This window comes from Rattus norvegicus, chromosome 7 (assembly GCF_036323735.1).
Source record: "Rattus norvegicus strain BN/NHsdMcwi chromosome 7, GRCr8, whole genome shotgun sequence".
Taxonomy (NCBI): domain Eukaryota; kingdom Metazoa; phylum Chordata; class Mammalia; order Rodentia; family Muridae; genus Rattus; species Rattus norvegicus.
Window position 1 is genome coordinate 91678334 of NC_086025.1, and position 22283 is coordinate 91700616.

A 22283-nucleotide genomic window follows, 5' to 3' on the forward strand; every position below is an offset into this window, starting at 1 on the left:
ATGTTTACAAGGCTGAGTAAGTGCTTTGAAATGGTCTACTTTTCATGGCTTGGCAGCAGGAAGGCAGCTCTAGATAATGTTCTGTTTGGTCTCCTAGAAAGGAATGGGAAAAAGGTGTGGCAAGAGACAGAGTACTGTTTATCTGATTCCTGAACTTGAGCAAAAGTGTTAGTTCCTTCTCACAGGACTTTAACTCAAGAGTCTTGGTATTTGTGGGCACTGGTATTTCTGAAAAGGGGGCCTTGTAGAGGTTCTATTCCAGGGTAGGCTCTAGACCACAGAATCCTTGAGACATTGGGAATGGAGGTATTTGCCTTTCATGGCTTTTGAGTCTCATCCATAGCCTTGGTCCTCCCAAACTTAAATCTTGCCAACTGGTGACTATCATTGCTGGCCATCCAGACCTCTAACAGCATGTTTTCATGGGCTTTCTTTCACTGAGTCCTCTGCCCTAGACATTGTCCTATTCATTTAGTTCATTAATTTGTCAGCTAATGACATCATCTTAGTATTAATAATGTCATGTTTAATATGTCCACAGAACTTTTTTTTTTTTTTAAAGACAGAGCTTCACTGCGTAACCTTGGCTGGCCTAGAACTCACTATGTAGACCAGCCTAGCTTCAAACTCACAGAAATCTCACCTGTCCCTGTTGCCTTGCGTGGTGGGGTTAAAGGAGTGAGCCCCCACATCTCCTAGAAATAGTTTTATCTACTTTTTAAAAAGGAAGATGAAGTTTCTGTTTGGTTACTTAACATTCTTAGTCTGTCTGCATGGCTGTATTAAAATGTTTTAGAATGGGTCATTTATAAATAAAGGTAATTTATTTCTCACAGTTAGAGTCTGGGAAATCTAAGATCAAGGGTTGGCAGCTTCAGTGACTGACTGGTGAGCATGCTTCTGCTGCCCAGATGGTGGCTTGTGGCTGTGGTGTCATCATGGAAGGGGAAGTAGGAACTGAGTTACTTATCCCCTTAAATACTCTAATAAAGGCACTAACTCCATCCAGGAGAGGGGACCTCCCCAGAGGTGTAACCTTCTCCTAAAGCCCCAGATCTTGATACTTTGCTTTTCAATATGAATTTTAAGAGAACTCAAATACTTAACACATAATGTTTGACTTGTCTAGAGATGCATAGCTGGTTATATAGGGATTCAGAAATTGTGTGTGTGTGTGTGTGTGTGTGTGTGTGTGTGTGTGTGTGTGTGTATTTGTGTATGAATGGTGGGAGGTTTGTGTTTATGGAATCTATACAAGATAACAACCTTGATATCTTTCCTTCTTTTGAGAAAGATTCTTACTGGCCTGGAACTCATTATATAGGCTGGGCTGGCTGGTTAGCAATTCCCCAGGGTATGCCTTGTCTTTGCCTTCCTAATGCTAGGATTACAATTATGCCATATTTTGCCTGCCTTTTTATTTTCCATCCTCTCCCCTTCCCTCCCTTCCTCCTTCCCTTTCCTCCTCTCCTTTTCACTTCTCTTCTCTTTCCCCCTTTCTTTTTCCTTCCCTTCCTTTTCCTTCCCTCTTCTTTATTTCATTAATTCATTAGTGAGTGTTCTAAGGACTTAACTTAGGTTTTCATCTCTACAAAACAAGGGCTTTACTGACTGAACTACCTCCTCAGCCCGTCTTCAGAGCCAGAATTTAAACCCTAACTCTCTCCCTCTGTAAGAACAAGACTCAATCCCACACTTTGAAAACTCTGTGTGGCAAGAGACTTTTTCAGAATAAAGTCACATAAAAGATAGACAAGGGTGGAGTTCTTGGCGGGGCACCTATCACATGCTTGCAATGAATCATCTACTGCCAGGAGCTGTTAGGTGAGTTTTACTTCTTAACATTTGTTGGGATAGGGTTGGATTTGGGCACATGCCTTATGGTGTAAACAAAACTTTGACCAACTAATTGCTGTTTTGAAAGTTACGGTAGACAGAGCATCCATAGGAGTTTACTAGAGTTAAAGGAGAAATGCTTGAAGGGTATTATGGAAATGGCAGTGATTCATAGTTTATATTTACTTCCCATCACCATGCTAAGATTATGGGACTACTTTCTCATTTCATGAGAGATCTAAGCAGGTACTGGGTTTTTTGAAGCTACCACAATCCAGTTCAGTCTTATAGGTCCTCTAGTCTTCCATGAAGAAAAGGGCCATTCTTCAGGACAGTGCTGAGGCCTTACAGACATGGGTAAATCTGTGGAGAGAGATGCATAGCTGTTTCCTAGGGCAGATAAATTGTCAAAAGGAATTCCAAAATGGGACACTGAGTCTCATAATACCCTGGACAGGTGGCTAGGTAATAACTATTTTTTTTAGACTTTTTTCTCAATGGCTCATGTGTTGGTTTGAATAGGCTTGGCCCAGGGAGTGGTACTATTGGGAAGCGTGGCCTTGTTGAAGTAAGTGTGGCCTTGTTAGAGGAAGCATGTCATTCTGTGTGTGGGCTTTGAGACCCTCCTCATAGCTGCCTAGAAGTCAGTCTTCTCCTGGCTGCCTTTGGATCAAGATGTAGAACTCTCATCTCCTCTAGTACCCTATCTGCCTAGATGCTGCTATGTTTCCTTCCTTGATGATAATGGACTGAACCTCTCAACCAATAAGCTAGCCCCAATTAAATATTGTCCTTTATAAGAGTTCCCTTGGTCATTGTGTCTGAAAATGTCCATTGTCCATTGTTTGAAAACAATGGAAACCCCAAGATAGCTGATTTCACTGAGGGTAGGATTCTGCTGACTGTTGACTGCTAGAAGGAGCTGGTCCAGGAAGCACTGTCCTAGAATGGGGTTGGGGAGAACAGAAATAGCTTTTCTTTCCTCTATTGGGCTCAAAGCAAGCAAGCTATTCTCTCTCAAATTTTGTTTTCCTTTTGTCATGAGCTACCTTATCAATGCCCTACAAGAGATTTGGCAGCCTGTGGTTACCTGGGGGGATTGGTTATCGACCCAAGCAGATGCAAAATGACAAGAGAAGGACAGTTTCCAGGAGTGTTCTCTGGTTACTGAGGCATTTCTCATAGAAAGTTGTAGACATTGTAGATGCCTTTGGACCAATCCTGATCAAAGAAAGCAAAACTGACAGTGTGTGAGAGTCTGTCAGGGATTATAAACCTTGAAGGGCTCAAAGGTCCAAGCTACTCATTTAGAATCACAGCATTTTAGATATGGGATTTCACAGATACCCCAGGGCTCTGAGGAGCTGTGATTTTCCCCTATATACATCTTCAAGGTACCAGTGGAAGCACATGGCTGCATATTAAAGTCAGTTTTAGGAGAAACAAAGGAGCAGAGAGGGTTTATTGGCCCAAGTCCTTGTGAAGAGCAGAGTGGACCTGGGTGAGAGGCTCAGTTGGGTCCTGTGTCACTCTTTCTATTTTCGTTTTAATTCTGGAGAACAAAGAGAGCCACTGGTGCTTCTCCGTTATTACTGTCCTCGGAGCTGGTGATTCTAGAAAAACAAACAAACAAAAAACCCAAAAAGGGTTTTAGTGATCAGATATCTGACAAGAAGAAGCAACTTGGGGAAGGAAGTTTTTATTCTGCTCATAGACACAGTCAGCCACTGTGCAAAAGTTATGGATGGCCACAGAAACATAAGATGGCTGGTGACATTTTACCTACATTCAGGAAGAAGAACGTGTATAGAAGGAGAGTCAGGCTACACAAGTTTGAAGTTTACCCTTAGTGAGTCACTTCCTCTAGTAAGGCTCTGTCTCCAAAAATTCTACAACCTCCCAGTACAGAACCACCAGCTAGGGACCAAGTGTTTGAACATGTGAACCCTCACGGGACATTTTGCATTCAAACCATAACAGGAGGCTATAACAATTTCAACCCAAGCAGCACAAATGACAGGATTGCTCTGGCTTGGGTCATATGCCTGTTACCTGAAATGGCAGCTCCATCCAGAATAATCCTGATTGGCGCCATCTCTGAGATGGACTTGTGCTCTTTGCCCTTCTAGAGTAGTAGAATTTTACTATAGTTGCTTGTGGTAGGTAAGGTAGTACCCCCATACCACAACCATTCTCAGCTCTCCCCCAGAATCCAGGGATGTGTTAAGTTCCATGGCAAGAGGGAGTGAAGGTTGCGGAGAAAATGAATGATGACAGTCAGCTATCCTTAAGATAAAGGGATGATTCTAGACCCACGTGGCTGGTTCAGTATGGTTAAGAAGCTAGAAAAGGCAAGACAGAAGCTGCACTAACCTGAATTTTAACCTAATGAGATGCAGACTACACTGTGGACCTCTGGGCCCACTAGGCTACGTTGACTTGCATTGTTTAAAGCTACCGAGTGGTAGATATTTGTTCAACAGTAATGGGAGACTGACATTAAAGTGTCAGTGCTCAGGTGTCCTCGTGCTCGTGTATGACTGTAGCTGGGTCCTTGGTGCACGTGGAGCAGGCACATGGGCACCTCTAATATTCTGCTGCTGGACCTGGATGCCACTTGGGCCACGGGGCGGAGGGGGTGGTGGGAAGAAGGCGCATGCTACCAGAGGTAGAGGTGTAGAGGTGTGAACCAGGAGGAGCAGAGGCCCAAGACCAGCCTTGCACTTTCTTTTTTTTTTTTCTTTTCTTTTGTTTTTGGAGCTGGGGACTGAACCCAGGGCCTTGCGCTTGCTAGGCTAGCACTCTACCACTGAGCTAAATCCCCAACCCCAGCCTTGCAATTTCTAACTCCACACTTTGAGAAAGAAGTCAACTTCTATCTTCTTCGAGTTACTGTCATTGGGCTATGTGCCAACCTCACAGCTGGAGCGATCCTGATGGTTATAGAAAAGGCATCGGCACCGAAGTTTGAAGAGTCTCAGCTGAGTCCCTTCCACCCTGAAGGAGGGATCATTTCTATGATGTGCAATGATGTTCCAGAAGCTGCTTGGGTCCTCCCCTGCCCACAGTAGCTTTTTCACTGGATGATCTCATCTTGGTGTTATAACCTTACCTCTGTCTTGTCTCTTGCCCTTGTCACTGGCGTCTGTTTTTAGGCTGCAGCTCTATAGCCATTCTGAAGTGGCTTGACTCAGTGGCTCTCTGGGCTCTGCATAGCCTGGGAGACTTAGCCTTGATCTAGTTCTAACCACATGAAATCCCCTATCTCAGACATTGACTGACTTCCCTACGCATCTTACCCAGAGAAAGAGCAATAAGAACTCTTTCCTTTTGTTCTTTTTTTTTTTTTTTTGAGGGAGAGTCTTGATATTCATGTCTCAGGTTGGCCTTGAGCCCTCCATCTTCACCTCCTGAGTGCTGAGATTAAAGATACATGTCATCATTACTTAACAGCATGGAAGACCCTATCATCCAGTGAGATTTCAGATGACTTCATAGTTAACATTTACTGAGCACTTAACTTTACACGGCAAATTCAATGCTTAATCTTTAACTTCGTCTCACTGCCTGAACATGAGGATAAGTGTACTGGTGTCACTTCCCCAAGTCATGACAGCTGTAAGAGCAGAGACCTTGATTGATCTAAGGCCACTCAGCTGCTAAATGTCAGAGCCAGAGTTTAACCATGCAGTGATTGTGATTCTGAGGCACATGTGGTGATGTTACCTGCATTACCATGCTCAGCTTCTTTTATCTTCTGAGTGGCCCTTAACAAAGTGCTGAGAAAGCTGTGACAATGGTCCAGGGCTGCCACATGTGCTTCGGTGGGCTGTGTACAGTACAGTTTTACAGGAGAGAGCTGTTCACAGTCATCTATATTAATTATATTCTGGAGTTGTGCAGTGCAATTATATGTGGTCACTCGGCCCCTGTGTAAACCAGTAACGAGGTCACAGAGTCATGTCAGGAGCTCTGCCTGGAAGTCCCCTCATTCTTTTCCAAAGTCACACACAGTGGGGTTTGGGTCCATGACTGTCCTGGGTGCTGAATAGAGACCTTGGGCCACTTGTTATACATTTTCCCTTCTTTCTTTTCTCTTTCCTTCCCTCTTTTTTTCTGATAGAGTCTAACTTGTAAGCCAGGCTGGCCACAAACTTGTGGTAGTCCTCTTGCCTCAGTCTCCTGAGGTTACTGACATGAGCCATGGCATTAGGCTTGTCTTTGTAGAAAATAACTCTCTTATAACGAAAGCCATGAGTGGTCCCCAGCTAACAGGCTGCCAAGGAACTGGGCCTCCTTGGCCTTGGATAACATCGAGTCATAACATCAAAGCTGCCTTCGGAGTGTCCCCACCCACCCAGCATGTTGGTACTGCTCTTTTTTTCTCAGCTCTTGGAATGCCAGAATCTGTTTAAATGCTTACTTAAGAATTTAAAAAGGGGCCTCTGTTTCAAACCTGCTGATCTCCTAAACAGTGTGTGTTCCTTAAAGCCAGTGTAGAATGCTGCTGATAGCTCTCTGTTAACAACACAGTATCTGGTTGGAGGTGAGATTATGTCTCTATAGAAGGATCCTGGGAACAATCTGGTTCTTTATCCTATAAAAGAGGAAATATAAACTCTGAGATCACCGGCAGTCATGGAGCGATTGACTGCTAATCAGGCTTCAAACCCAAGTCTCTTGATTTTTGGTTCCATTTCCTTTCATTTACAACATTCTGACCTCACATATGATCATACCACTTACTGTGTGGCTTTTTTTTTTTTATTAACTTGAGTATTTCTTATATACATTTCGAGTGTTATTCCCTTTCCCGGTATCCGGGCAAACATCCCCCTCCCCCCTCCCCTTCCTTATGGGTGTTCCCCTCCCAACCCTCCCCCCATTACCGCCCTCCCCCCACCAGTCTAGTTCACTGGGGGTTCAATCTTAGCAGGACCCAGGGCTTCCCCTTCCACTGGTGCTCTTACTAGGATATTCATTGCTACCTATGAGGTCAGAGTCCAGGGTCAGTCCATGTATAGTCTTTAGTTAGTGGCTTAGTCCCTGGAAGCTCTGGTTGCTTGGCATTGTTGTACATATGGGGTCTCGAGCCCCTTCAAGCTCTTCCAGTTCTTTCTCTGATTCCTTCAACGGGGGTTCTATTCTCAGTTCAGTGGTATGCTGCTGGTATTCGCCTCTGTATTTGCTGTATTTTGGCTGTGTCTTTCCGGAGCGATCTACATCCGGCTCCTGTCGGTCTGCACTTCTTTGCTTCATCCATCTTGTCTAATTGGGTGGCTGTATATGTATGGGCCACATGTGGGGCAGGCTCTGAATGGGTGTTCCTTCAGTCTCTGTTTTAATCTTTGCCTCTCTCTTCCCTGCCAAGGGTATTCTTGTTCCCCTTTTAAAGAAGGAGTGAAGCATTCACGTTTTGATCATCCGTCTTGAGTTTCATTTGTTCTAGGCATCTAGGGTAATTCAAGCATTTGGGCTAATAGCCACTTATCAATGAGTGCATACCATGTATGTCTTTCTGTGATTGGGTTAGCTCACTCAGGATGATGTTTTCCAGTTCCAACCATTTGCCTACGAATTTCATAAAGCCGTTGTTTTTGATAGCTGAGTAATATTCCATTGTGTAGATGTACCACATTTTCTGTATCCATTCCTCTGTTGAAGGGCATCTGGGTTCTTTCCAGCTTCTGGCTATTATAAATAAGGCTGCAATGAACGTAGTGGAGCACGTGTCTTTTTTATATGTTGGGGCATCTTTTGGGTATATGCCCAAGAGAGGTATAGCTGGATCCTCAGGCAGTTCAATGTCCATCTGGTATTTAACCTCTCTGTTCTTGGCTCATCTGAAGTACAGGTATTCTCAGCTACTGAACTCATGGAGTTTTGTACTAAGAAACACATGAGGTTTTTTTTTTTTTTTTTTTTTTTTGGAGGGGGCTGGAGAGTGCTTTTCTAAATGTCAGGCACACATAATTAATTTTCCAGTAAATTAGAGTTTTAATTAGTGTTTTGTGATGCTGGGGGCTGAGCCTAGGGCCTCGTGCATGTTAGGCAAGTCTTTGACCAGTAAGTTACATCACCAGCCCTATAGTAAAAAAAAAAAAAACCTAACAATTGGTCAAGATCACATTCTAGAAGCATATTCTTCCTAATTGGGTTAGGGGAAGGAAATGCATCCTGTGCGTGATGTTTGTGCTGGGAATTTCTGTGCTAACTAGTGTTTGTTCAATATAGTGTTCTGTGGGACTCAAGGTTTTTCCTAACTCTGAGAAAAGTAATCTGTTAAATCTCTTCAGGCCAAGGTAACAGTGATAGTTTACACAGTTCAAAAATGCTATGGTCAGGTTAGCACAATGTTATTCTTTCCAACAGCAGGTGGGGAACCTCGGCAAACAATGGCTGGTGGGTGGGAGAGAGCGTGGATCCGGTCTGGATCTTCTTGGAGATGAACAGGAAATGATTGTGTGTCTGGCCCCTAGCCAGGAATCCCTTGCTAGCATCTCCCCAACCTGGTATGTGGTCCACCCTCACAGGGAGCACCTCCTATCCAAGTGAGTGTGTGGGCTATTGGTGGAGGGAAGGGGCAAGGGCCAAAGCACCTGGGATGTAGGCTGCATCGTGGGTGCTGGACAAGTTGGTTGAACGCTATTGTCTTCTAGATTCTGCTGGGGCTTAGGGATCAAAAGTGGAGGCTTCCCACGGTGAGATTAGCTAAGTGAAAACTGTAACCCAACACAGCGAGTTTGCATCTTGATGAGTGCAAAGCCAAAGCAAGCATGACCAAGACACAAGGGTGTGGAGAAAGACTTAACACCTGCAAGACGAAAGCAAAACCCAGACTTAGTTCCAAGACAATGCCCTCTCCCAACAAAGGAAGCATGGGGACTTCGTGGAGGGACTCACATAGACTCATAGACTCACCACGTCAGGGGTGGACACATTCCTGAGCATGCGCACCTAGGGAGTGTATTCTTGGTCTGTTCCCTTAAGGCCTTAACTGAAAGAGGGAAGGGAATAGACACTTTGGGGTGGGTGTGTGTGCACAGAACAGCACTTACAAGGTTAACAATGCCGAGTTCATTGCCTCTGAGCATGTCCACCTTGCATCATGAAATTTTAGCTGAGAGGAAAGAAAAGGACCTTGCCTTGCCTAGCCCCTTTGGTTTTCTCTTAGAGGTTTCCATCTCAGGTCACTGTATTTCTTAGTTAATATTGGACTGCACATCTTGCTTCGTATAAGGTAGAGCTGTTTGTGCACGAGGGGAACTCGGGAGCACTCCATGCCTTTTCTTTCTTCCCTCTGGCTCCAGGGTTGGCTCAGGGTTGAGTGCGTTCCTAAATATTTTATGCTTTGAGTTCTTAGCTAATGACTGAATGGTTACAATCACTTTAAAGTGTTAAAAGACCTTTCTGTTGGAGATGTTTTCAAATATATGCAAAACAGAGAATATTATATAACCACAAGCCACTTACCTGTTATCAGCATTCCGTCAAGGCAAGACTTGGAAAACCTTCAGTTTAACTGTCACTTTAACCCTTCAAGGTTTTCTCTGTACTGTGCACTTTATAACGCACTTGAGGATGATGGTTGATCTTTTCTGTTGGTTGGATTTAGAACCACTTAGGACACCAAGGAACCTTTTGTGTTGTTGGCCAGCTTTTCTGAAGGTTTATCTAATTAGACGGTGGAGTGGGGGCAGACCCATCCTGTACATGGGTAGCACCATCTGATGGCCTGGTAGGGGGGGTCTTCATACATTAAAAGATAAAGAATGAGAAGGCTAGCCATGGGGACTGACACCTTCTCTCGCCGCTTCCTGATTACCATAACTTGAACTACTCTGCTCTACCATTCCATCCCTGTCACTTGGCCTATTGCTCCAAAACTGACACACACACCACACACACACACACACACACACACACACACACACACACACCCCATACAGGTGTACAGCGATTGAATCTCTTCAGTCCTGGGGTTTGTGATGAACCGTTTAGGGAAGGATACCCACCCTGCAGGTGAGAAGCACATCCATTGTACAGGGCTGATTCTGTAGACCCGAGCTGCACACACTCATTCCGTCGCCTTTAAGGAGAGTTTTGAAGGACCCACTGTCCACCTTGCTTTCTCTGCTTTGGTAATTGTTGCAAGTCAATGAAGAGTGCACACTGCCTAGCACAGGTAGTGATCCGTGTTTGCTCCTGCCCATGGCCTTCGGACATTCTTCCCACTGTTGCTTCCCACCTGGGCTCTGATACCGTGTTCTTCGAGAAGTCTTTGGTTCTTTCCAATCCAAGCTGGGTTTTCTAGTGATACGTTCGTACAGAATTGAGCCGTTCTCTCCCTTTACTCTTATCTTAATCTCTCACAATATATTCATCTCAGTGATGGCAATATATTTTCATTCCTTAAGAGTACACTCTCTAAGCCTGCCACCTTTCCACTGTCTGTGGAGTGCCCAGAATGTGACAGATGCCAACTAATTGTGGACTAACCGAACGCTACTTTGCTGTCCAAGGTTAAGACAGTACAAAGGTAAAATGAGATCCCTGGAAACCAGCTGCTGGATGAATCACTGTGGCATGGGAAGTTCAACCCTGGGAGAGATAAGAGACAATGAAGGAAAACAACTCCAGTTCACAGGCAGTGCACGGTTAACTGCCAAACAAGCAATGTCTGAAGATGTCAAAGGCATCAGGTTCAAAGAGAACAATCTCTGTGGGCTGGGCTGGGCTGGCTTCAGACTGTATCATCTTTTGAAATATAAAAGCCACATGTGAACATACTGATGTCCTGGAAGCTGAAATTCTTGCTCATGATAATGAGTGTAATTTAATTTCGAGTTACAAGAGTCTCTAGTTCGACCCCGAAGTCATGACAGTAACGCTGCCTCTCCACATCATTCCAGCATGGATGGAAACTGCCCTTTCTCAGGTTCGGAGACGGGTCTCTGGCTTATTAGCGATAATTGTCCTCAGGCCTCCAATCTGTCCTTCCTTTGCCGGATTTCTCATGTGTTGTCTCTCATGGTTTTGTGATAAGGGACTTGTTTTCATATGATCTGATAAGGAGAGACAGGCCCCGGGATTGATTTGGAAGTCGTGGGCTGACTTGTAGAAGCCAGCCTGACATCTATAGACTCAGAATCTGGTACCTGAGACCAGCTCTGTGTGCATCTGCCTGAGTTTCAGCACATCCCCATTCGTGTCACTCTTTCCCACACATCTTGCTTTAAAGCATCATTCGTGAAGGCAAAGGTCCTCAACTAGGCTGTTGCCACGGAAACCTCAGCACACAGGGCTTGGCGGGTGTTTGGTACCTGCTCGTTGAGTGGAGGAGGGTGAGGTTCTAGCCATGAGTGAAAGCAGAGACCAGAGGCTATCCACCTCGGATTAGAACCTCCTCTGCTTGTAACTTCAGGGTGAGGTATTGTCCTCCATTTCTTTATTTCCTTTGACATTACCCAATTCCAGGTGCTTGGTTGTAGTCACATGAGCAGACATCAATTAAGTGGAACTAGAGAACCCTGGGCAGTCATTTGCCCATGGGGTGAAGAGGAAGGAAAGGCAGACTTGAACGAGTTGACTTAGAGTGAAGTCCCTGTTCTCTTCTACCCATTGTGCAACCCTGGGCAAATCACTAGACCTCAGGGTCTTAGCTAACTCATCTGTGTGATGGGAATATTGGTGACAGCAGTTGTTGTCCCAGGGCAGTTGTGAGGCAGCCTGGCTGGGAAGAGTACGGTAAACAATGGAATGCTGGGAGATAACGTCATGGTGGAACCGTGCCAAGACAACTCGGAAAGGCTGGGGATTCCCACAGGGCAGTGAGCAGTGTCTTCGGCCTTCAGATGGACTCTGAGCTGACTGGGTCTAGATTTCCAGGTCTTCCTCTCCAGGAGCTCCAGTTGTTACTGCCTTCCTTTGCCCAATCTCCCTCTAGGCTCCTTATGCTGGCTTACCCAGCCTGGTGATGAGTCAGAACAAATGCAGCCTGACAGCCTGAGTTATCTGGAATCACCTTCCAAAACCATATCTGCATTCATGCGTGAGTGGAGGGAGGGAAAACAAGGACAGGGTACAGGGGTGCAGAGGATATGCAAGGTATGTTCTCCCCTCACTGCCAACCTTGAATTTGTCTTGTGGTTTCCCAAGGTTTTCTCCACTCAGTGCCAGCCTTGCAGATACAATAGAGATCTACTGGGTTTGATTTGAGGGAAGCCAAAGACCCTCTCTCAGGCTCTTAGATTGGCCTGGAATTTTCCCACCTGAACTTTTAGTTTGATGACTGTATGTGCCCAGCGAAACACAATTAACCATTACTAACCTCTGAGTTTCAGTGTACTTTACCTTAGAGTGGAGGGTCAGGGACACAGAAGGGGTCATTTGGGGGTCGGAAATACACCGTTAGGAACCATCTTGAAAGGATGTCCTGGGGTGGAACACTGTGTGAGGGCCTATGGAAGGGACCACGGAACTCAGGCAAGGTTGGGGGAGGGAGGATGAAAAAATTGAGACAGGGAAGTGGGAGCAAGGGGTGGAGGGCCTTATTTAAAAAAAAACACCCTAATTTTATCATAGGTCTGCACAGAAGAGCTGCTCTGCCTTAGCAAGCTCGTTACTATTACTGCTCATTAGCATCAGTGGAAATGGTTTGTGTGTGCTCATGTGTGACGTGTGAATGCCTGTGCACATGTAGGCTCCCACCGGTGACCACGCAGATACCTTCCTCCATTACTGCCTGCTCTGTTGCCATGAAGCAGCGTCTCTCGTTGAGTTCAGGCTCACTATTTAGGTTAGACTGGCTAGACAGCAAGTTCCCCCTGTCGTTTGTCCATGGTGGCATTATAGACACGCCGCTATGCCTGGCCCTTTCCTATGGGTACTAGGGATTCAAAATCAGAAGCTCAGGTCCTCATGTTAGCACACCTAGCATTCCCGTGTACTGGGCTATCTCCCCAGCCTGGAAGTACAAGCTACTTTTACTTAAACTTCAGGGCGCCTTTAATTTTGTCAAAATAAAAATAGTGCTATTGATAAGTCAAATTTATTAATAACATTGTTATAATTTTAGGCATAAGGCAGTATGGAAGCTTGCTCCAGATTTCTCTGCTCTATGCTTTCTCCCAAGCCTATTCTGTTCCAAGTTACTGCTGCATGTGCGCTCGTGTGCACTCCTCTCTGGAGTGCAATTAATTCTGCAGGCCGAGCCACCGTTCTTAGCCCATGGAGTCTACCATGCTCTTATTTATTTGCTTGTTTGATGGCTTGCTCTCCCTGAAGCTTGTTCAGGGTCATGTTTTGTTTTGTTGTTTGGGTATTTTGTTTGTTTGTTTTGTTTTTGTCCTCGTGGTTCTCCACAGTGGTTACAAGCTAAACTCGTCTTGCTTGAGCTGCACTCTAAAGGGTAAATCAGAAAAGACCAGGTCCTACCACACAGCATTTGAGCTCTCCCTGACCAGAGCTCTAGGGCTGTTTGCACTTTCATTTTGCTCTGGTTCTATTCTCTTTGCCTAGGGAGATGTGAAAGCTTGTCTTTGTCATCAGTGCACCACTCAAAGGGTGCACACTAATCTTTGAATTGGATGGCACGCAGCGGGCACACAATGCATCCGTAGTGATTTAGAGTCCCAGAAAGAAAACACCCAGTGTACACCCTGTCTGTGGTTGGTTTTCCAGAGGGTTATGAGGTGCCCAGTTCTCCCAGGGAATATCTAGAGTTTAGATCAAACATCTTAACCACAAAGTGGGGAGGGGGGGAAATATGTTCCTTATCTGAAGAGATATATACCATGTTCCAGGTTCTACACAGTGCACAGGATCAAAAAAGTATATCTTCAATCAAGTTTGGCCTTTGCTACTAGCCTGGCTGGATTGTGATTCAAACACATTTGCAATTCCCAGTTGTGTCTCTATGGTTCTATGATCTTCTAGAGACTGTGTTCAGAGCTTTGCTGAATCATCTTTAAAGCCAGGTAAACTCCAAAGGCACGGAAAAGCACACTTAGGGAAACCAGGAGGACAGTCACAACAGAAACTTTCACAACTTCCTATTTAAAGGGACTCCAGGGTTTGGGGAGATGGCCCAGTCAGTAAGTTGCTTGTGTATCCATCGGGGACCAGATATTTGGTACCTGTAAAAAGCCAGGCACAGTAGCATGCTACCTGTATTCCTAGCCCCAGGAGGGTCCCTGGAGTTTGCTGGCTAGCTAGTTTGCCAAGTTGTTGAGCTCTAGGTTTAGTGAAAGACTCGTCTCAACCAATAAGGTGGAGAGAAGAGAGGAAAACACCTAATGTTAACCACTGGACTCTACACATGTGCAAATACATGTATCAGAACCTACACACACACACACACACACACACACACACACACACACACGGTGGGGGGGGGTGCGCAGGGAACAGGAGAGACTGCCAACTACTTTTCCTGAAATTCCTCTTTCAACACTTAACAGCCTCCCTATGTCACCCCTGGCCTCCCTACTCCAGGGGCAGATTCTCGAGGGATGGAAACAAATCCTCTTTGGGCTCCCCCTCCCTCGGAAAGTAGGGGGAGCTAATTAGTTTAAATACTCTTTTCTCCCCTCACATCTAGAATGTTAGTTACTAGGAGGTACTTCTTACTCAGAGGTCAGAAATTAAGTGTTCTCCATGCTTTAGAATTCCTGAGTGATCTCAGTCTAGAAAACCTCATTCAGAGTAACCTGCTGTGGCCAGTGGTGTGCTGGGGCCAGTTTAAACCAGTCCACTGAATGTAGTGCTTCCCAGCCTTGCTCTCTGTGATTGGGTTAGTAACTCGAACTCTCCTGTCCCAGTATTGACACCACTGTAATCAGTAAACTCCATATGCCAAGTCTCCCGACCTTGGACAAATTAAGCATTTACCAATGCAGCAGACATTGGCACATGGTTTTCTCTGGCTTGTGTGTGAGACCTCAGAGGAACACCTACACAGTTTCCTGTCCCTCATTTATATACAGTATTCTGCAGCAGACACCAAGTCTCTGTTCCTCAAGCCTATTCCAGCTTAGTTTTGTCTCTCTTCTCTTTCTTACTCTCACCACTGCTTATATGCCTAGGATTGTCTTTTCTGGTTGACTCTAGATCAAACCCGAAGCTTGTTGAGGCTCATGTTTTGTTTTGTTGTTTGGGTACTTTGTTTGTTTGTTTGTTTGTTTTGGTTTTGTCCTCACATGTTAGTGGTTCTCTACAGTGGCTACAAGCTAAGCTCCTCTTGCTTGAGCTGTACTCTAAAGGAGAAGCAGAAAAGACCAGGTCCCACCACGCCTCTCTCATCTACATCAGGTGACTTGAATTCTTATTCTTCCATTAGTGGAATGGCTCGGGCGCCTTCCTGCTTATGTTTTGAGGTTACTTCTCCTCCTGAAATCTTGGATCTGCTGCACTGGTCTGATGTAAGAATCAGTGTGCAATGCAAGGAAGTTTCTAGTCTCACAAAGCCAACCATATACTCCTCCTCAAGAAGCTGTTCCCGAGTCTTCAGACTAGGCTAGGTTTGTCTGCTGCATTTTCTTAAAAACATCACCTTTGGGTCTAGAGAGGTTAAGAGCATTTGCTGCTTTTCCAGAGGACCCTAGTTCAGTTCCTAGCACCCATGTCAAGTGGCTTACAACTGCTGGAAACACTAGCTGGTTCTCAACCTGTAGGTTGCAAACCCTTTGGAGCTGCATATCAGATCTCCTGCACATCAGATATCTACATTACAATTCATTACAGTAGCAAAATCACAGTTATACAGTTGCAGCAAAACAATTTTAAGGCTATGGGTCAGCACAACATGTGGAACTATATTAAAGGGTCACAGCATTAGGAAGGTTGAGAACCATTGAACACATGCGGCATACATACACACAGACATAAATAAAATTAAATAATTCTCGCCACAGTGAATGGTCCCATATTCATGCCCATAAAGGCAGCACTAATTGGACCTGGGTGTTATTAATAATAACAACAAAAAGTGAGGATTTGACATTGGGAAGAGAATGGTGGGTAACATAGGGGGAGCTGGGGGAGATAGTGATCAAAATATTTTTCATAAAATCAAAGAACAAATAAAAATATTATTAGAAATCATCTCACCCTTTTTCTTTCACAACAGTTAAAACAGTGTTGTGTTTATAGGTTTCCTTTTTGTCATTACTTGATTAATTATATAGTGTATGTTCGAGGAAGACATAGATCATGTCCTGTTTTTCTTTAACACCATTGGACCAGATGCATACACACTCCAGTTTAGGAGAGGTGTTGGCAAACGATGGCTAAAGGTTAAAGAAATCCTCATCAGAAGGAATGTGACTGGGCCACAGAAAGAGGAATGGAACAGCACGCCCACAGCGTGTATGTGTCCTATCTCTGGTTCCTTTCCCTCTCTCTGTTAGCCTGCCTTCTCACTTCCCAGTGTACCAGGAGGTGACAGAAGCCATCACTCAACTCCTTAGTTACACACCACCTACCTCACTTAAAGAAGCAGCTTAGACAAAGACTCTCTTGGTCCCAGCTCCCAGGGGATTGGTTCAAATGGGCTCAGCTGTTTCCTGCTGGTTTAAATAATTCTACTCAAGGGGGTAGGATACAAGATAATGGTATGGATCTCAGGAGCCTTTTCAGGCAGGTATACCCAAGGGTTGCAGTAAACTTGGCAGATACAAAGATATAACCATAGCCCGTTTTTTAAAAATACACTTTCAAAAGTAGAAATTAAGCTTTGGTAGGGAACCAGGGGAGTGAGAGCAAAGTCAGATGGACCAATGGTTGGCCGAGAGCATCCGCACCTGTATTTGTCAGGCTTGGGCTGGACTCTGATGTGTTTGCTCTGTGGCACTCATGGCCTGCTCCACCAGTACCCCCAAAGTGACAATACTATGGCTATTTTCTTTTTCTTATCATCCCCCAAATTACTTCAACAGTCAGGGAACCTATGTACACTGAAGCTACTTTCTCTGGGTGGGACATTCCCACTGTTGTATCTATGACCCCATACATTTCCAGGCTGAGTGAACTGGGACAGTCTTGCTTCTCTCTCATACTATTCTGTGCATGTCACCTCTTCACCTGCATGTACAGAAGGGCCCAGAGTAGAAAGTGACTTTTTGGATAGGGGAGCTTTAGTCTTGCAGTGCTCTGGGAGCTGCTGGTAGACCTCAGAGCCTGTCTTGGCTTGTTTCCCTATCTGGTGCGGGAAGGTTAGACAGCTGGTCCTTGTCTTGATTGCTCATGCTGCCTGGGAGGACAGGACACCTGGGCAGAGAGCAGGTGCTGCATGGGCTGACTGAACCAAGAGGAATGTCCTGACAGGCAAACCTGGCATATTCAACTCATAGGGGCCTGGCTTACTGAGGGTGTTGGGTGCATTCCAGCTACCTCTTCAGGATGGAGCACAAGCTCTAGGCTTCCCCAGGCTCCCTAGGATCTCCTCCTGTAGCCCATTCTTCCTACCCTCCCACTTCTTGCCCCTCCCCCTCTTTGTCCACACACACACACACACACACACACACACACACACACACACGATTTATGTGATTACATGCAATCTAGGAACCACATATGAAGGAAATCATGTCTATCTGAGACTGGCCTATTTTGTCTAACATGACTATCGCCAATGGTTTCCCACAAATGCCATAACTTCCTTTTTTATGGCTTAATGTATCTCCCTTTCATATTCTTGTGTGCTCGAACACAGGTTGGTGCGAACAGTGCTACAGCCAAAGATAGTCCACCTGGTTCACACGATAGATCTACATCTAGTTTTGCTTTTGTTTTTTTTTGAAAGCTTCCTACCAGTTTCCATAGAGGCTGGACTAGTTTTTATTCCCACAGGCATTGTGTGAAGCTTCCCTTTTATCTACAGCCCAGCTGGTCCCTTCTTCTGTTCAGTCCAGTTTCTGTGGTCAATCAGTCCACTCTCAAGCGCTTAGACATTTCCTCTCCCGGCTTCCCTGTGACTTGATACAGGGACTTTTTCCACACTGAATCATAAAGGCTGCCCACATCTGTTGAGTAACTTCCATGTGTTGTGTCTGGTCCTGCGCTAAGATTTGCCACGCTTTATCTCAGGCGGTTCTCATTCTTCCCAGGGAGTCGGCGCGCAAAAAATCTGCATGGTGGGAATGTTCCCCCCATACAATGCTCAGCTCCACGGTGTTTCCTGTCGCTTTGTACCGTTCCCTCACCAGTTTCTATCACACTACCCTGGTTACTCCTTTAGAGCACTCTTGATAAAAATAACCTTGTTTATTTCTTAATCGTTGGTTTTGCCTTTCTCGAATGTAAACTTCCCCAAAGCACAGACTGTGTCTGTCTAGCACATAGACGAAGGCCTTGTGTTCACTAGGTATTCACAAACACGTGTTCAAGGAATCATGATGTCATCTATGAGAAAAACAAGCAAGAGCTAAGTGACTTAGAGGTCATATACTAACAGCAAAGCTGGCGTTCAAACCCATGACACATCTCAGAGCAGATGCCTTTGACTCCAAGACTCTTTCTTCTGTTGGTGCTGTGATCTTCCACCCGGTTAGCCTCACCAGGCTGATGTGGCGTGCCACCTAACTGGCTATGTCTTCTGTTTCCCCCTCCTCTGTAAACAGCTTCTGGCATGGAGCTGTTTTTCATAGACAGAGAAGCTTCAGAACCCGCATTGCACTTCTGTCCATGAAACTGTTGCAGGAAGACTTTGAGTTTCTTACCACACTGGCTTCTTCTCCTCAGACATTATAGCGGATGGTACATAGGAACGTGGAGATTAGACCCCAGGGAGAAAAACATGGAGGGCTTCTGTGGTCCAGTTCACTTGGTCATTTTAAAAGGGAAATGTCAAAATAGAAACTCTTATCCTACTGAAAAACCCTCTAAAAATGAATTTTCAATGGAATCAGGTATAGAATTGGGTGAAGCATTAAGAAGTTCTGCCCCAATTCTGGGAAGAACTTGAAGAAAAGCGACATATTCATCTAGTCTTGCCCTTTCTCGGATTGCTTATTTATGGCACATAAATGAAGAAGGAACTGAAAGACAGGAGCTGGGAACAAGGAAAGAATCTTAGTCTCCCAAAAGAGTCTGAACTATGATCTATAAAACCGTCAGAATGTTCTAGGCGAATCCCAGCACTTCAAGATTCAGTTGTGACTTCACTCCATGAAAGCACTTTTATGTGAGCGTGAATGCATGCTCACATTGCTGTGCCTGTGCGACACGTTCTGTCCTTCCACCATGTGGGTTTTGGGGATCGAACTGAGGTCCACAGGCTTGGCAGCAGATGTCCTCATCTCCTGGGACATTTTGCCAGTCCTCATCACCATACCCTAAAAATATTGCCAAGTAACTCTCAGCTCTTCTGATGCCTCCAACTGTCCTGGTTTGTCCTTCATCTTAAATATCCCTAAGTTCCCCGTGTTTTGCAAAAGTCAGCCTTGATGTTTTCAGTGAGTCATTTTTGAAATACATCTCTATATTTAAAACCGTCTCTCACATTTGAAACATGCAATCCTTTAATAAGAGCAGATTAAAAACCCCAAGGAAGCCTGGTTCTGGAAGAAAGGCTCTTACGCTTTCCTCTTTATTTCTTCCCTGCTAAGAGGAATTTCTGTAAAGTATAAACTCGGATGCTTATTGTATGGAGGGGGCACAGTAAGGAAACCGATGTGACGGCTCCATGATATGGTTAAGGTTTTTGTTGTGGATGTGTGAGAGACAGAGGGCCACCAGAGGCACCTGAAGAGTCGGAAGCAGAGAGAGAAAGAAGTAGAGCACGTGGCCAGCAGACTGGACATGGCTGGGGTCAGGGAAGCAGGGAGAGAAGAGTAGCAATAGCAAGTAGCATAGTGACAGGAGGGTAAGAGACTGTGAGGGTAAGTCAGAGTAAGAGAGAGCGGCGAGGGTAGCTGCGTTATAAGAAGGATGAGTAGCTATGGGGAGGGCGTTTAGGGTGGGGGGAATGAGAAGGGATAGGATGCCAGCATGGGCTTTGAACTGTGTGACTGGTACCTGTGACACTTCAGGAGCATGGGCTTTGATAAGCTGACAGGTGCCACAGGTAGCCACACATCTCTCTGTCAGAGGTAAGGGAACAGACACATTCTGGCAGATGGGAGTCAGTTTCACAAGTTCCTGAGGAATGCTGTCTTTCATCTAACTGCCAGAAGCCTAGAATCCAGTTTAAGCTCATTTCTGGGTACTTGGATTGCCCATGAGACCTAATACCTATCTGGCCAGAAAACAGAGCATGCAACGTCACAGGCCTGGCAGACAAAAAGATATTGTAAAGAGTTACTTGGGTCTACCAGACTACTGAAACAAAGGGGCCCCAAAGAATGGAACTTCCATATAAATCTCATGCTGGAGAAGGAAAGGGCACCAGCCAGATAGGAAACGTGTGTCCATACAGCTCTAATGACTTGTGGGAAAAGTCTACAGGATGACACTGAAGCCCAGACAATGATGGGCCAGTGGTTGTCCACAGCACATCTTGACAGGACTGCTTAGATGAGCGTATCCTTGGCCTCCTTTTTAAAACTTTGATCTCACTTTACATCTGTGGTGGTGTGAATATGCTTGGCCCAGGAAGTGGCAGTGTTGGGAGGTGTGGCCTTGTTGGAGTAGGTGTGGCCTTGTTGGAGTAGGTGTGGCCTTGTTGGAGTAGGTGTGGCCTTGTTGCAGGAAGTGTATCACTGTCCAGGTGGGCTTTCAGACCCTCCTCCTAGCTGCTTAGAAGACAATTTCTTCCTGGCTGCCTTCGTATCCGAATGTAGAACTCTAAGCACCTCTGTGCCATGGCTACGTGGACACTGCCATGCTCCTGCCTTGATGATACTGAGCTGAACATCTGAACCTGTAAGGCAGCCCCAATTAAATGTTGTCCTCTATAAGAGTTGCCTTGGTCATGGTGTCTCTTCACAGCAATAATACCCTAAGACAAGGTCCCTGACCATGACTTGAGGGGTTCACTGGACATCTCTTTGATCTCCACAAGATGGCCACATTAAACAAATCTTTCTTTTCTGTTTTCCATGTTTTAAAAACTTGTTTATTAATTAAAATTTTTATTTATCACTTTACATCCTGCTCTCTGCCTCCCTCCTGGTCACCCTCTCCCACAAAACTTCCTCCTTCTCCCTCCCCTTCTCCTCTGAGCAGGTGGGGGCCCCCTTGCCTCACTCTGACACATCAAATCTCTGAGGCCAGAGAAGACAGCCCAGCTAGAAGAACTGACAGCAGCCTGCTTTCCCTTTTAATTTGGCTCCTTTGATTGGCTAATTGAGGACAGTGGCCACCCCTGACTTGGGGGCACAGACTGTCACCCCCAAGATGCATAACAATGTCTTGGTTCACTTTTGGAGAATTCTGCTGTGGGCCACAGCCTGGAATTCACTGGGGGAGGGGTAAGCTGCTCCATGTAGTAGCTGGAGAAGGCTCTGCTTTGTCTTGGGTGTGTGTGCAGGACTCTCAAGATGTCTGGGTTTACAAAGGGTGGACCCTAGAGTCGGATAATCCCTTAAGCAACCTTTCAGTCTTCGTGAAATAGCTCTCTTTCAAGGAGAAGAGAGAAGAGCTGAGAGCTACCTCTCCTTGATATCTGGAAATGTGGCTCAGAGTGCAGGAAGCCATAGAATAAATCAGACACCTTTTCAAGGTGCACTTGGCACTGTCTAGGGGTCTAGATCAGGTTCCTTTTCTCTGCCAGTTAAAGAATTCAAAGGCAGAGAAAACCGAAGCACCACAGGAAGCGGCAGAGCATCTCAGACACCCTGGACAGAGTGAGCACTTAAAAGAAGGTGTTTATTGTGGACGAGGACACACACACATGCAGCAGACAAACAGAGACGAAGACCCCCCTGCTCAGTTCACCCTGCACAGGGTGAACCTGGAAGCCAGGGAAGCTGGGGGAGAGGGGGTTCTCTTCTAACTTAGGGTTGGTCAGTTTGGAGAAAGCTAGGATGGTTAGTTGGCCCAGAACTGTGTTGTGACTTGTCCTGATCCTGACTTGAACTTGTTAAGCCAGTCCATCGGCAGGGCACCTGCTGGTGGGAGCTGAAAGCTGTCAGGCTTTTGTCTCAAGTCAGGGGGTTGAAGAAGAAGCAGCCATCTTGGAAATTTGTCGCTTTTATTACCCAGCTGTGTGTGTGGTTCCTTTCCCTGTCTGCCTTTCCACCAGGTTGTCTAACTCCTAGTCCTTCACACTGTTTCGGATTTCGAAAACTCACTTTTGTCAGGATAAATAACATAATGCGGAACAGAAAACCAAACCACGCCGGTTTTTAAAGGCGAAAAGATTCAAACAAATTCCGCCTCCGTCAGCATGTCAGAGAGACAGCAGTACAGCATGGGTGGCTGAATACGAAAGTCCACCACAAGGGGACCAGTGAGTCAGGGGGGTCAGAGAGAGAAGGTAGGGCAGGTCCCATGAGGGACTGCTCAGG

At 45.6% G+C, this 22283-nt stretch overlaps 1 long non-coding RNA gene across 3 annotated transcripts; it reads right to left on the minus strand.

The window, feature by feature from the left end:
* Positions 1-3267: 3267 nt before the first annotated feature.
* On the minus strand, positions 3268-12242 carry LOC102549374 (uncharacterized). 3 transcript variants are annotated; one of them, XR_005487505.2, is made up of 3 exons: positions 9852-12170; positions 9310-9434; positions 3268-3449 (listed from the first exon to the last, which is right to left on the minus strand). It is a non-coding gene; the product is annotated as an uncharacterized LOC102549374 (long non-coding RNA). The 3 variants fall into 3 exon arrangements; XR_005487504.2 differs by lacking the exon at positions 9310-9434 and having other exon boundaries at positions 9852-12242; XR_593537.4 differs by having other exon boundaries at positions 9310-12242.
* Positions 12243-22283: the final 10041 nt, after the last annotated feature.